Source organism: Armigeres subalbatus, chromosome 1 (assembly GCF_024139115.2).
Source record: "Armigeres subalbatus isolate Guangzhou_Male chromosome 1, GZ_Asu_2, whole genome shotgun sequence".
Classification (NCBI taxonomy): Eukaryota; Metazoa; Arthropoda; class Insecta; order Diptera; family Culicidae; genus Armigeres; species Armigeres subalbatus.
In genome coordinates this window covers 294,802,080-294,815,907 of record NC_085139.1, presented here as the reverse complement: position 1 = coordinate 294,815,907, position 13,828 = coordinate 294,802,080, and the positions used below count along the sequence as shown (strand labels likewise).

At 41.2% G+C, this 13,828-nt stretch overlaps 1 protein-coding gene and 1 long non-coding RNA gene across 2 annotated transcripts in view; both read left to right on the top strand.

Annotated features, from left to right (window-relative positions):
• LOC134207741 (ubiquinone biosynthesis monooxygenase COQ6, mitochondrial) overlaps positions 1-13,828 on the top strand; it is an 83,243-nt gene that overhangs the window by 8,334 nt on the left and 61,081 nt on the right. The gene's annotated exons all lie outside the window — the stretch shown is intronic.
• LOC134215905 (uncharacterized) lies at positions 1,369-4,330 on the top strand. The gene is made up of 6 exons (XR_009980360.1): positions 1,369-2,207; positions 2,273-2,514; positions 3,267-3,535; positions 3,599-3,872; positions 3,934-4,015; positions 4,077-4,330. It is a non-coding gene; the product is annotated as an uncharacterized LOC134215905 (long non-coding RNA).

Here is a 13,828-nt window from a genome sequence, read left to right as displayed (position 1 = left end):
TTGACAATCATATCGCAGCCGTTTATCAAGAGATTCTGAGGAAGGTCGAATATACATTGATTTTATTTTCATAAATTCATAAATAGCATTGGGGACGGATTTTATTTTATCGTTTATCGACATTATTTTTACGTATTTTCCTAGTGTGCGATGGTTATGACCAACCATTGTTCAGGTTGAAATAAAAATCTTGTACAGTTATTAACAAACTGTAGTTTGACAGATTGACTTATTGAATAAGAGTCCAATTATGATTCATATTCAGCAATAAGATTATTTATGTTATGCATTGAGTGAGCCATATCTAACAAATCAAGGATGGCGCGGATGGCAACGTTACCGGCGGATGATCAAATGACAGCAGTTCGAGACCCTATATAGGAAAATTTTAAAATGATTATATGAAAATAGCAATTGCTTCAAAATACGTTCATTTGGAGATCTTGATGATGTTACCTTCTATGCGTTATTATTTTCGAAGAATTCACATGTCGCTGAATTGAGACTTAGTAAAATGCTTATTAAAGGTTTAACGAATCAGTTAATAAAGTTGTTTTTTAAAATGAGATGTTGTAGTTGTATAACTTCGCCAAAATTGTGTGAACAAAGCTTGAACAGAAGTTGTGATAAGAAATAGTACAGACATAATTCAACACATCGCTGAATTAAACCATCACACTGATGTTAGTTCAATTAGTGAATGTTTGTTGGGGGTGTTCATGTCCTTCAACAGACATGTTTTGAATGTGCCATGCTTCAGAATGGTTTAAAAATGACAACAAGTGGCGCCCTTCTCCTCATAACATTTGTTTAATCAATGCTCAAGAGTGTAAGTTCTGACGGGAATCCTTCGGGATTTCAACGGGAATCCTTTCGCGATTTCAACGGAAATCCTTTCAGGGTTCCGAAGGGAATCCTTTCGGGATTCCGATGGGAATTCTTTCGCGATTCCGACGGGAAACCTTTCGCGATTCCGACGGGAATTCTTTCGCGATTCCAACGGAAATCCTTTCGCGATTCCGACGGGAATCCTTTCAGGATTCCAACGGCAATCCTTCATGATTCCGGCGGATTCCTTTCGGGATTTGAACGGGAATTCTTTCGCGATTACGACGGGAATCCTTTCATGGTTCCGAAGGCAATCCTTCTGGGATTCCAACGGAAATCCTTCCGGGATTCCGACGGGAATCCTTTCGAGATTCCGACGGGAATCCTTTCGAGATTCCGACGGGAATCCGATGGAAATTCTTTCGTGATTTCGACGGGATTCCAACGGAATAGCGCATAGGATTCCAATTTGAATAGCGCAATCAACAGAACAACATAAAAGCTATTGATTGCAGTATTCAAATTAATTCATGAAAAAAATGTTACTTAGGTCCTTTTGAAAAGTTAAGCGAGATTTCTAATATTTTTTCAACCGCTCCTCTACACTGGCGGAAATAAAATATGAAAATCCATAAGTTATGCCTTATGAAACACCAGAAGTTCATTTCATGATCGCTTCATAAGGCTTCTATGAAAATCATAATCATTAGTATTAACAACATAGATATGCCTTATGAATTCCAATGTCTATCCTTATGAATAAAAATCATAAGGTAGACTTATGGAGCAATATGTGATTTCATGAGTTCATCCACAGAAAAATATTACTGTCATTTGTCATTACGTGTTTGTATCCTGACCGACCATTTTTAAAAAAAAATCGCTGAATAATAATAATAAATGGTATTCCATACTGTTTTGGACTACTTCCTGATATCGGATACAGGTAAGAATCAAATCAAGAAATGCCGGGATAGAATCCGGATACGCTTCACTGATTGTTTTAAGTTCAAATAGTTGAGGTTCTTTCAGAAAATCCAACGTATGCGGCAACTGTTAGAAGTTGCTGTCGCATGAAATGATTCCGTCATCGATCACTGCACGATGTCAGCTTACCCGATCACAAGTCAGCCCACCCACATCAGCTTACTGGCCACCAACTTGAACTGCTCAATGAATGAGTAACATATGTTTGAAACGGTCGTGTGTAGGTACTCTGAATTCTGAGTTCTCGAAAAATTAGAAGTGGGATGCTGGAATGCTCGGTGGAAGCAGCTCTGGAACAAGCGTATACGCTCTATAGTGTTGATCTGCTGCTGGGTGTTTCTAAGGCAGACGAAAAAAGCGAGGACGAACGCAAAGATTCTTTTTGGAACAAGGTGAGCTTAATTTTAAATTTGCTATTACTGAATGTGACTAAATGTATTCTTACATACATCTTCAGTCATTGATCCTGAAATTGTAAAAGTTCGGCGCCGATTATGCACACTTCTGCTATAGATACAATGTTTCATTTCGAAGAAGTTGGAACCACCCATCGCATTCTTTACCTTCGTAATGTAAGCAAGCGCATCATGAGGGTATGATTTCCTGGATAGTATGGTGGACATTATAGCTACAGTCCTGGCTACAGTGCTTCATTGTAATCAACTCAAAAGTCTACATCTCGTTCGAACAACCACTGGGGTAAGTTTGTGCATTAACTATATGTAGGGTTTAACTGTATTGTTTTATGGTTCAACTATTTTTTAAATGATTCAATATAGTATATACAATCCGGTCTAGTATGGAAAACATTCTCGGCTCCCTGAGCATAGTGTATCCATTATACTTACATTAATAGCAAAACTTGAAGAACGCTAAGAGTATCATGACCGGGCGCGAGTATTTTGATCACCCGCAGTAACAGTGCAGGCTGTTATTTTAGTTTATCACTCTTTTCCGTACTAGTTCTGTTTTCGGCTAACAATTTGGTTGCTATTCCGCACCGGTGACGTTTGATAGTTCATTAGCAGCGCTCTTTACCGCGCTGCCAAATTTGGTCACCTGTCAGTTACGCTACTGGTTTAACAGCGCGTTTATTAGCGACCGGTAAAGTGTCAAGTTATGATACAGCGCTGCTAAACGACTAATACACACGCCCAGTAATCTTACTCTAAGTTGAAAAGCAGCTAATGTTTCAGTAGTAATGTAAACTCATTGAGAATGAAGAAGACTATAGTGTTTCCAACATTGTTTCTGGTTAAAATTAAGTTTTATTTCCAATGAATTCATAAAAGCAAAATACCTAGAATGTTTTACGTAATATGGAACAGTGTATAGCCATCTTCGGTGTTCCGCAACTCAACGCAAGCAAAATAACTTGAGTCTTTTATTTTATATAATGTAATAACATAGCACAAGATGGACAAATTAATCCTATATTACTTTTTACACAGATCCTGAATGAATCGAACTACATACCAGTTGACACGGAAGCAAGCCATTGCAAAGCTATCTCAATCAGGCTGTTCATCGGGTCCCGGATGATTCGATTAGGGAGGTCCAAACAGCGGAGTGGGCTGTGAGACTGCAAGGTGTTTTGAGTGGTGGTGCAGCAAGCCAGAACTCATCTGCCCAGCCTTCAACCCAGCAGGTGCGTAATGGTGGTTCAGCGGATCCAAGTGGCTGTCCAAGCGGGATCAATCTGTTGCTGAATAACATAAAGGTGAATATTTGATCTGCTTACATTTGTTGTTCGCTTAGTTATATACTCGATTATGCATTTCAGGATTTTAGCGCTTGCAATGATCAAATGTCGATGATTCCGGAAATGGAATTAGGTACACCACCATGGCCCTGGAGGTTTGCGGTATCGGTACCGGTTTTGGTAGTCAACAATCTCGTCTGAACTAGTGGAAGTTGCCCATCATCGACATGAATTTGTGATACGATGTTACTGATTTTTCACCTGCATCTGGAACGACGGCAATATCGACACCTTTCCCTACTGGATCAAACATAAGCGGTTTACGTGGTTTACAATGTGGTAAGCTCGGTGGTAAGTAAGTATTCTAGCAATTGTTATCCAACAATGCGATTAATAAATCCCTATCATACTTACAGCCGAGCTTATAGCACCTGGTCCACCTGTCGTGGAGGAATTGGAGGTGGGTGACCAGATTCCTCGGCTGATACTGCCAGTAAAGTAAGTATTCTAGCAATTGTTATCCAACAATGCGATTAATCAATCCCTATCATACTTACAGCACCTGGTTCATCTGTCGTGGAGGAATTGGAGGTGGATGACCAGATTCCTCGGCCGATACTATACCATTAAATATTGACCCGCTATTCAACATTCTTCCACGGAACGAATCCCGAGTTTAAACTTCGAATATTGAGAAAGTTTCAAATCAATAATCCGTTGTTTTTCTCTGGGAACTAAAATGTATTTGCATTTTGAATTTTAGGTAATTTTGAATGAAAATGATAATAAAATTAAGGATGTATAGAAACTATAATTGATCACAATTTTTACTGAGATAAATGATGGATAAAAACAAAGATGAAAATATATAATGATATCGTAAGAATTTCATAAAAACAAACTTATGAAATTTCATTAAGCAACCTTATGAAATCAGTAAGGAAAACATAAGATACACATATATGTTTATTATGGGCCTGGTTCATCCGAAGTTCATGCTGGTTCATAAGGCTACCTTATGTTTTCCAAACCGATTCCTTGTGGCTAATTTTCATAAGGTAAACTAATAAACTTCGGAAGGCTTTTTACGTGAGTGTATGTCTCTGGTTGTTTTGTATTCTTCTATGGCCAATTATTAATTTGATTCCGCATTATTATTCGGTATCCCGAAAGGATTCCCGTCGGAATCTCGAATGGATTCTCGTCGGAAAGCCGAAAGGAATATAAATCCCCCATTATTTACTTACATTTTTCCTTGGTCGCTCGCAAACGTCCGCACCGGTTCGGATATGATCTCAGGATCTTCGCCAGCATTATCAGCTCAACAAGCGGTTAGTGCAACAAGGCTGGATTGGCAAAAGGCTTCGTCGGCTCCATGCAGCAGGTAGCCCTGGAGGAAGTTGTTCCACTCGGTCCAGTCCGTATACAGTTTGAGGACGGACATCGACAGCGAGTTGGATTCAATGATTCCGAGCTGGTTGGAGCGGGACCTGTGCGCTGAAATAGGGCACGACCAGTGATTTGGCTTTGGTGATGACGCCGGTTTGGCTTAGATGTTGTCGGCATTGCTAAAGCTGGAGTCGTAGAAGGAACGGGAAAACGATAGACGAGCGACGGGCACTGAAAGAAGATCCGGAATGTGATGTCCAGCTCGTCGGCGCCCAGTTGCATGGAGCCGGAATTGAAGCGGTTGGTGTATTCGACGATTTTTTCGGCTAGAGTGGGTGCGCCTTGGGGTGCGCTTCCTATAGTAGAAGATGGTTTATTTATTTTAGAACTAATTAGCGCATATTATTAAGTTTTACAACAATACAGTCGCGATTCGCTGGTTGGGCCACGACCTCGGCCCAACTAAAACTTTTCGGTTTTTTAGTTGGGCCAACTGACAGCCATTTGAACACATGTATTTCGACTTGAACATCACAAATGATGTCCAGTGACGCCCAATCCCGTTTTCCGTGTTTACATTGAATTTTGACGTACGGTTGCTTTTTAGTTGGGTCATGGCCCAACCAGCGGAGGCCCAACTAAAAAGTGACCCAAGTATTAAGATCCCAACCAGCGAACTGTCAAAATCACCGAAAATCAGTTAAATTATTTACCGAACAGTTCTGCTGTTGAGATTTCGGTAAAACTTTACCGAATTCGGCGATTTATTTTAAGTGTGTATAGTTGTGGGAAGTTATCACGGAGGCTTTCCACGGTACACAGCGGAACCGACACAACTCTCGGCGGGGTATTTTGGACGCGTAAAGTGGACGAGAGAACACAAGCGATTCGCTCTCCGCGGTGGTCGTTTATTTATTATTTACATACATACAATAGACAACAACATACATACATTCACAGGGCTGGTGAGGGATGACAAACATAGCAAACATAAATTAGACTGGCCCAACATTCAACAATAGTACCGGTACATAGGCTGCCAGATCAAAGTGATCTAGATGTTGGTCACGCGAACAGGAACGACATTAGCAATCTTATACTTTTGCATCAACTGCAAAACCACTATACAAGGGCACTTTTGGTTAGTTTCTAATCAAAATTAAGTATATTTAACCTAAAATTAAGTAAGTTTTGCTAAATTTCAAGAAAAATTTACTTAATTTTGACTATTTGAATGAAAATTACCTAATATTATATTGCATTTTTCACGAATGATTAGATTCGCTCGACGAAATTCATGAGTTGTCAATTTTGTCTTTGAAGGCATTTTCAACAACCTTTTTATAGATTACCTTGATTCATAAGCACGTGGTCGATTGAGAAGATTGAGAACAATGGGACTGAATGTAAACATCGAAGCACCAGCTGGTTTTGTTGTGTAAACATGATCAGCTGGAGAGCTGAGAACAATGAAAAAATATGTAAACATGAGGGGGCTGGCGGCAACTGTCACGACCTTCAAGTGAAATGCGCACGGTAGCCAACAGCGAAATCGAAAGCGAAATTTGAGAACGACGAAATTTATTTCATGAAAGTCTAAATGATGAAAAAAATCGCAATATTAGGTACTTTTTTCTAACCATGTATTGCGCACTTCCCACCTCGTTGGACTCCGCACTTCAGAAGTGCGAGATGTCAAAATCCTTTGTTCTCCCGGTTGGCGGGCTGATGAATCGGGTGAAACGGGTTGGCGCCAACAAAAGTTGTTTATGTTTTCAAATGAACACGTGGGCTCGGCAGGGTTGCCAGTACATTTGTTTGATCAAACTCTAGAAAAATAATAATATTGTCAGTTTCGCTGGTAACAAAACGCGCCGATCACTTTTTAAGCACCTTTAAAATCGTCGCCAATATCATTATTTGATAAGAGTTTCGGATTACATTACTCCAGCAGAGGAGAGTAACAGACAACGATACCGTCGATTCAGTGTACAAGAACTAAACTAAACTTTATTATAAAGATGGAAATACATAAAACGTCAAACTGATCAATGTGTGTCAACTAGTTAAGGTAATATAAAATCCACATTGGTTCCCTAGTTATTAGGTTGACCCCAACACCCCTGCTCAAACTAATCACTATTTAATCCCTAAGGCCAAACAATGCTTCGTAAAAATAACAAGAGGTAGGCCTTTTGTTAAGAGATCCGCTGGTTGGTCACTGCTGGGTTTGTAACGTATTAAAACCTTTTTCTTTTCGACACATTCCTTGATGAACTGGAGTTTGACATCTGTGTGCTTCAACTTCTTTGATGGTGCGTCTGATTCAGCTATTGTTATAGCTGATTGATTGTCTTCAAAAATAACAACAGCCTGTTTGCGACGTAACCCCAACTCCTCGAAAAGTTTGTTGATCCACAAAGCTTCACATATGCAATCGGCCAATGCACTGCACTCCGATTCGGTTGAGGAAAGCGCTATCGTTCTTTGCTTCTTCGTACTCCAAGATGTTGTTGCGCCATATATCTGGAAAACATGCCCAGAAACGGAGTGACGATCTGAAGGATCTGTTGCCCAGTTAGCGTCAGCAAAACCGACTACCTGATCAGCTGACAGTTGCCGTTTGTAGAATAAACCATGGTTAGTCGTCCCTCTGAGGTATCGAAGGATTCTTTTCAGATGTATCCAATGGTCTAGTGACGGGTTGCATTGAAACTGGCTGAAATAAGACACAGCCGAGCTTAAATCAGGCCGAGATGTAACCATAAGGTAGGTTAAGCAACCAATCAGTTCTCGGTAGGGTTTATCAATGTTTTGTTGCTCCTTCGGCCTCGGAAGCTGCAAATTGGCACACATAGGGGTAGACGCTGGTTTACACGACTCCATTCCGAAACGACGTAGAACTGCTTCAGCATAGGATGATTGACTCAGTTTCATCACGCCCTCGTTCACATTTCGCTCGATTTTGATTCCAAGAAACATATCCGCTTCACCAAGGTCAACCATACGAAACTCACATTTTAGCATGTTCTTAACAGTCTGCACTTGAGCCAAATCCTTACAAATAATGAGCAGATCATCCACATAAAGCAGGAGGTAAACAGGGCCAAATTTCGTGTTTCGAACGTACAAGCAACTATCCTCCAAACAACGACGAGAACCAACTCTAGCAACGAACTCATTAAATCTCTCGTTCCATGCCTTCGAAGCTTGTTTCAGTCCATAAATCGATTTCGGCTGTCGCATATATATTTCTTCGGTTAGTCGGCCATTTAGGAACGCAGATTTTACATCCATTTGATGGACCACAAGGTTTTGCTGGTTCGCTATAGCAAGTATCATGCGCACAGTGGATAGTTTGATTACAGGGGAATAAGTCTCATCGTAGTCAAAACCATAACGTTGGGTAAAGCCACGAGCAACCAATCTAGCTTTCCGTTTGTTGATTGAGCCGTCAGGATGCATCTTTAAACGAAACACCCACTTACAATCAACAATTTTTCGACCGTCAGGCAAGTCGACCAGCTGCCACGTATTGTTTTCGGCCAATGATCTGAGCTCTTCGTTTATTGCTTCCTTCCATTCTGGCCAATCAGACTGCCGCTTCAGCTCTTCGATGCTTTCAGGAACGTTTCCCACATAACTTTCTGCATTTAGCGCAAATGCAACGCACGAATAGTCACTCATGTTCTGCTTTGCATTCCTAATACGCTGACTTCGTCGCACTTCTAGAGGATCTTGCTCGAGTACTTCCACTTCATCCTGACAATCGTTGAACTCATCGTCTTCACTTACATCAACCGCTTCTAACTGCTCCGCAATTTGGTCCACTGGCTCCACTACAGCACTCGATGATGGTTGGAGTGGATTGACTTCAATATCCGAGTTTCCTGACGGATGAACTGATGACGCTGATAAAGGACCTGCCGATGAACATGGCGATGAGGTGCTGGGGGGAACCGACGACGGTCCAGCTAGTTGATAGCTGGTATCATTCAATTTAGAAACGGAAAACTGGTCTTTTACATCGGGTGACATCAACGGCAACTCTTGCACAACAACATCCCGACCGATGAAAATTTTGCGTCCGTCCCACAACCGATAACCATTTATACCATATCCAACAAAACGACAATTCTTGCTCCTTGATTCCAACTTTTTCCTCTTCTCCTTTGGCACAAAACAGAATGCATTTGTACCAAATATACGCAACTTGGAGACGTCAGGTTTGTGACCATACCACATTTCATATGGTGTCTTGTTGAATGTCAACGCCGCCGTAGGGCTCCGGTTGATTACGTAAACCGCAGCAAGAACTGCCTCGCACCATAACGCCTTCGATAATCCAGCATCCTCAATCATAGCCCTTGCCTTGTCCATTACTGTACGGTTAAACCTCTCACTAACACCGTTCTGCTGCGGTGTGTACGGAACGGTGTGTTCAAGCTGTATACCGCGTACTCGACAGAAATCACGAATAGCTGCTCCCACATATTCACCTCCATTGTCACATCGTAAACGGGAAATACGACTGTCGAAATGTGATTCTGCCATAGAAACATATGTTTTAAACGCTTCAGCTACTTCATCCTTCGTGCTCAGTATGTATACAGCTGCGAAATGAGTATAATCATCCACAAAAGAAACATAGTATCGCTTACCGTTCCAAGCCACCGGTGACATGGCTCCACATACATCACTATGTATCAATTCAAGAGGGCGGGAACTCCGAGGCAAGGGCATCTCCATAAAAGGCTGTCTTGTCTGTTTACCTTTGAGACAAGGTTCACAAACTCCTCGTTGCATCAACTCACTTTTCTTCAGCCATAGGCCTTTCACCATTTCAGTGTCCACCATCTTCACTAGTCCACTTCTTCCGATGTGGCCGAAACGTCTGTGCCACAGTTCTTCGGTGCTTATGTCATTCAGAGACACTAGAGCAGCAGGCTCTCTCACTCGCGCGACATCAATGTCCAGTACATACAGTTTGTCATTTCTTTTACCGGTGCAAATGACCTCACCATTTCGAAGAATCTCGGCACTCGTTTTCCCAAAAATCACTTTCATCCCCAATTGTCCAATGCGTTGAATCGAAAATAGATTGTACCGCAGTCCGGGAACGTAAAGGACCTCACTGACAACACTGTTTATTCTTTTTCTCCCAACCTTTGACACTATGTCCACACAACCCGAGTGGTTGCTCTCAAGTGTTTGTCCAGAAGCGACTTTGATTAGCACTGGCTTGTCCAACTTCTTTACATCACGTAGCCAATCGATCGTTCCAACCATATGCTCAGAGGCACCCGAGTCGAGAATCCACGAAATGTTGTTCTTCCGCAAGTCATTTGCTTTCTCATCACTCGTATGACTCACAAACACAACTTCTTTCTCACTAAAATGAGCTTTTTCTTGACGTGCATTCTTCTTCCTATGCACTTCTTCCTTATGATTGGGGCACTCCGCACGCTTGTGTCCCATTTTCCCACAAGAAAAACACTTGAACTTGTTTTTCGTCTTCTTCTGCTTTCCGGCAAAAGCTGTCGATTCACCAGCAGCTTCGATTTCGTCACTGTTTGTACGTTTTACACTTTCATTCAGCAATCGAGCTCGCACAAAATCCAACGAACACTGCTCATCTGTCAACGTTTCAAGTACAGTCACCAGCTGACAATACGACCTCGGCATTGACTGTAGCAAATAAAACACTATGAGCCGCTCATCCATCTTTATACCAGCTGCATCTAAGGCACGAACTGTTTTATCGAATAGCAACAGATGTTGCTCCATCGTGACAGTCTCGTCATATTTGAGTGCAGATAGCTTCTTCAGCAGGAAAAACTGCCCGGAAATCCCCTTACGGGCGAACACATTCTGCAAAGCCTTCCAAATCTCAACCGGATTCCGTTTCTGCTTGACGTATTCAAGCTGGGAATCTGCGATATTCCTGATCAGAACCGATTTGCATCGAATATCCCTCGTTCTTCTTTCCGCCATTGCTTTTTCCTTCGTTAGCTTGATCTCAGCACTATCACTAGCAAGCACTTGGTATTCCACTACTTCTTCGGGAAGCTGCTTAATGCATGGTAGGAGACCCAGCTCCTCCAAATGCACCTCCATCCGGAAGCTCCAATTTGCAAAATTTGTGCCATCGAACAGGTAAATTTTCCTGTCTTCCTCCATGATGGTAGATCACAGTATTCACTCGACCGAAAACAAATTTCGAACACGTTAACAGTAAACACGTTTTTGTCGTTTACAAAATTTACACACGACGATTTCAGATACAGGTTTAAAGCGTTGTCTGGGCCAATAACCTGATAAGAGTTTCGGATTACATTACTCCAGCAGAGGAGAGTAACAGACAACGATACCGTCGATTCAGTGTACAAGAACTAAACTAAACTTTATTATAAAGATGGAAATACATAAAACGTCAAACTGATCAATGTGTGTCAACTAGTTAAGGTAATATAAAATCCACATTGGTTCCCTAGTTATTAGGTTGACCCCAACATTATTTTCAATCTGTGGTAGTTCAAAGCCAAATTAAGAAAATATGCATGAAAAATAGTACTAAATTTCGGGAAATAATGTGATTATTGAAATCAAACAATTTTGTTCACAGTTGATCTGACAGATCTTATGGCCATTTTTGCTGGCGACGATTTCGGCGACGATTTGCTTTGCGACGATTTCAAATAGTCGCGGCCGATAAGGTGGGAAATTGATAATACAGTGAACGTTCGCTAATTGGGTTTTTCTAGTTGGGGCGCTTTTTAGTTGGGGGTTCGCTAATTGGGGCGAAACCCAATTAAAAAGCAGCTAAACGTCAGAATGTGATGTCAAAAACGCGTTGACGTTTTGTTTCCGTGTTTGGCGGGATCGATATTTTCTGGCGCGTAAAATTTTCCTTTGTTCAATGCAAAAAGTAAACAACATTGACGCTTGTCAAAACGACCCAATTAGCGAACGGCATTCGCTAGTTGGGGTGAGGTCGTGCCCCAATTAGCGAACGATCACTGTAATTTGTAGTGAAAGTTAATCTTTTCGCTACTTTCAAGTTAGTTATAATTTGATTTCTTTGGGGAAGCATATTACAATAATTGCAATAGTGGTTCAACAGACGGTTATTTCCAAGTTTTATACATTTAGATGAAGCTTGTAATAATAAAAGATATTGTAAAACATTTGACATCACTGCTCAAAGTGCGATCTATGATTTTCCCAAAAATCCATCGAGAGCTGGAAATGGCAATAAATATTATAATAAATTTGATTATGATACGGTTAAAATGGTTAAAACACAGATAACAGATGTTGAGGCTGGCATCCTATACGTGTGTAAACATCCGCAACCGGTAATTCAAATGTATTTTAAATTGGGACCGCGTTTGGCAATCGATTGGAGATGGCGCAAGGATCATTGTTATTGAAAACGCAGCCCGATTGCAGCTGTCAAATGCATTGGCTGCGTTCGACGGTTGTTAATCAGCTGCATCCTTAGGTACTGCCGCAATCAGTTGAGTAGATGGCAGTAGTGGGCCAACGTATATCAATTCAAAAGTTTACACAGGATTTTCAATAAAATTTGTTCTAGCTTCAATGTCTGTTATCTGTGGTTAAAATAATTTACCTGTACACTCAGCGAACTGGACTATCGAAATTTATAACTGGCGCCTTATGAATCTTCCGATTATTTCACCAGCAGTGCTTCTTATACGCAGTTACCTTCCCGGCTATTCAAGCGTCGATGGGCGTGTGGTCTACATACCGGCCTCCCAACCCCGACGATCATGGTTCGAATCCAGTCTGCCGCACTTCACTTTTTTTTAAATGAAAATCATCATTCATAAGGCAACATATTGAAATTCATACCGATTCCTTGTGGCAAATTTTCATAAGGCGTTTGATTGAAAATCATACGTCCATTTTCCTCAGTGTAATTTTGAAATTTACTGCACGGACAGATAAATCAACCCAAACTTTGAGTTCAATATACGCACTGATGAGAACATCGCAGAAAAAATTTACCCAAATTTGGGTAGTTTTCCCTTTCTTTTCCATGATTGCTATCAAAACTAGAGCAAGATGCAAACACCTCACCGAGGTTGCTCAGCCCAATAACCCAAATTTGAGTAAATTCAATATTCTCTATTTTGGGTTGATTAAGGGTAAAATCAGCAGTGATTCAAATCGTTCGGGGCTGTCAGTTTGAATATGAATCTGGAACATTCATTTTCCCAGCAGCTGTTCTAGGCTCATTTTTTATACCAGCCAAATGTCAAAAAAATAAAACTGGTATAACACTCCGTTCTATTTTCTGCAGATTTGAACCACGATTGAATCACGAGATTCAAATATTTTCCATTTGTTTTGGTGTATGAATCCGTCATTTTATCTACGGATCAATCCACTTTGCAATTACGGTGCCTTTCTTGGCGCCAAAATGATGATTTCATTTAATTGAAAATTTGAAAAACATGAATAGAACACTGCTGGGGAAGCCAGCTAGTTTGTTCTATTTTGCTCCAGATACAAACTAGAATAGTGGTCGAAAATTTGGAATGAAACTGAATCACTCCTGATTTCACTCTAAGGTCCGCTTTGGATAAATTAAACTCAGCTTTGGGTAAATTGTTTATTTATTATTATTATTTATTATTTAATCAGACTAAGGCCGAAGTGGCCTGTGCGGTATATAAGAGTCTTCTCCATTCGGCTCGGTCCATGGCTACACGTCGCCAACCACGCAGTCTACGGAGGGTCCGCAAGGTCCACCTGATCGATCCACCTTGCCCGCTGTGCACCTCGCCTTCTTGTTCCCGTCGGATCGTTGTCGAGAACCATTTTCACCGGATTACTGTCCGACATTCTGGCTACGTGCCCGGCCCACCGCAGTCTTCCGATTTTCGCGGTGTGAAC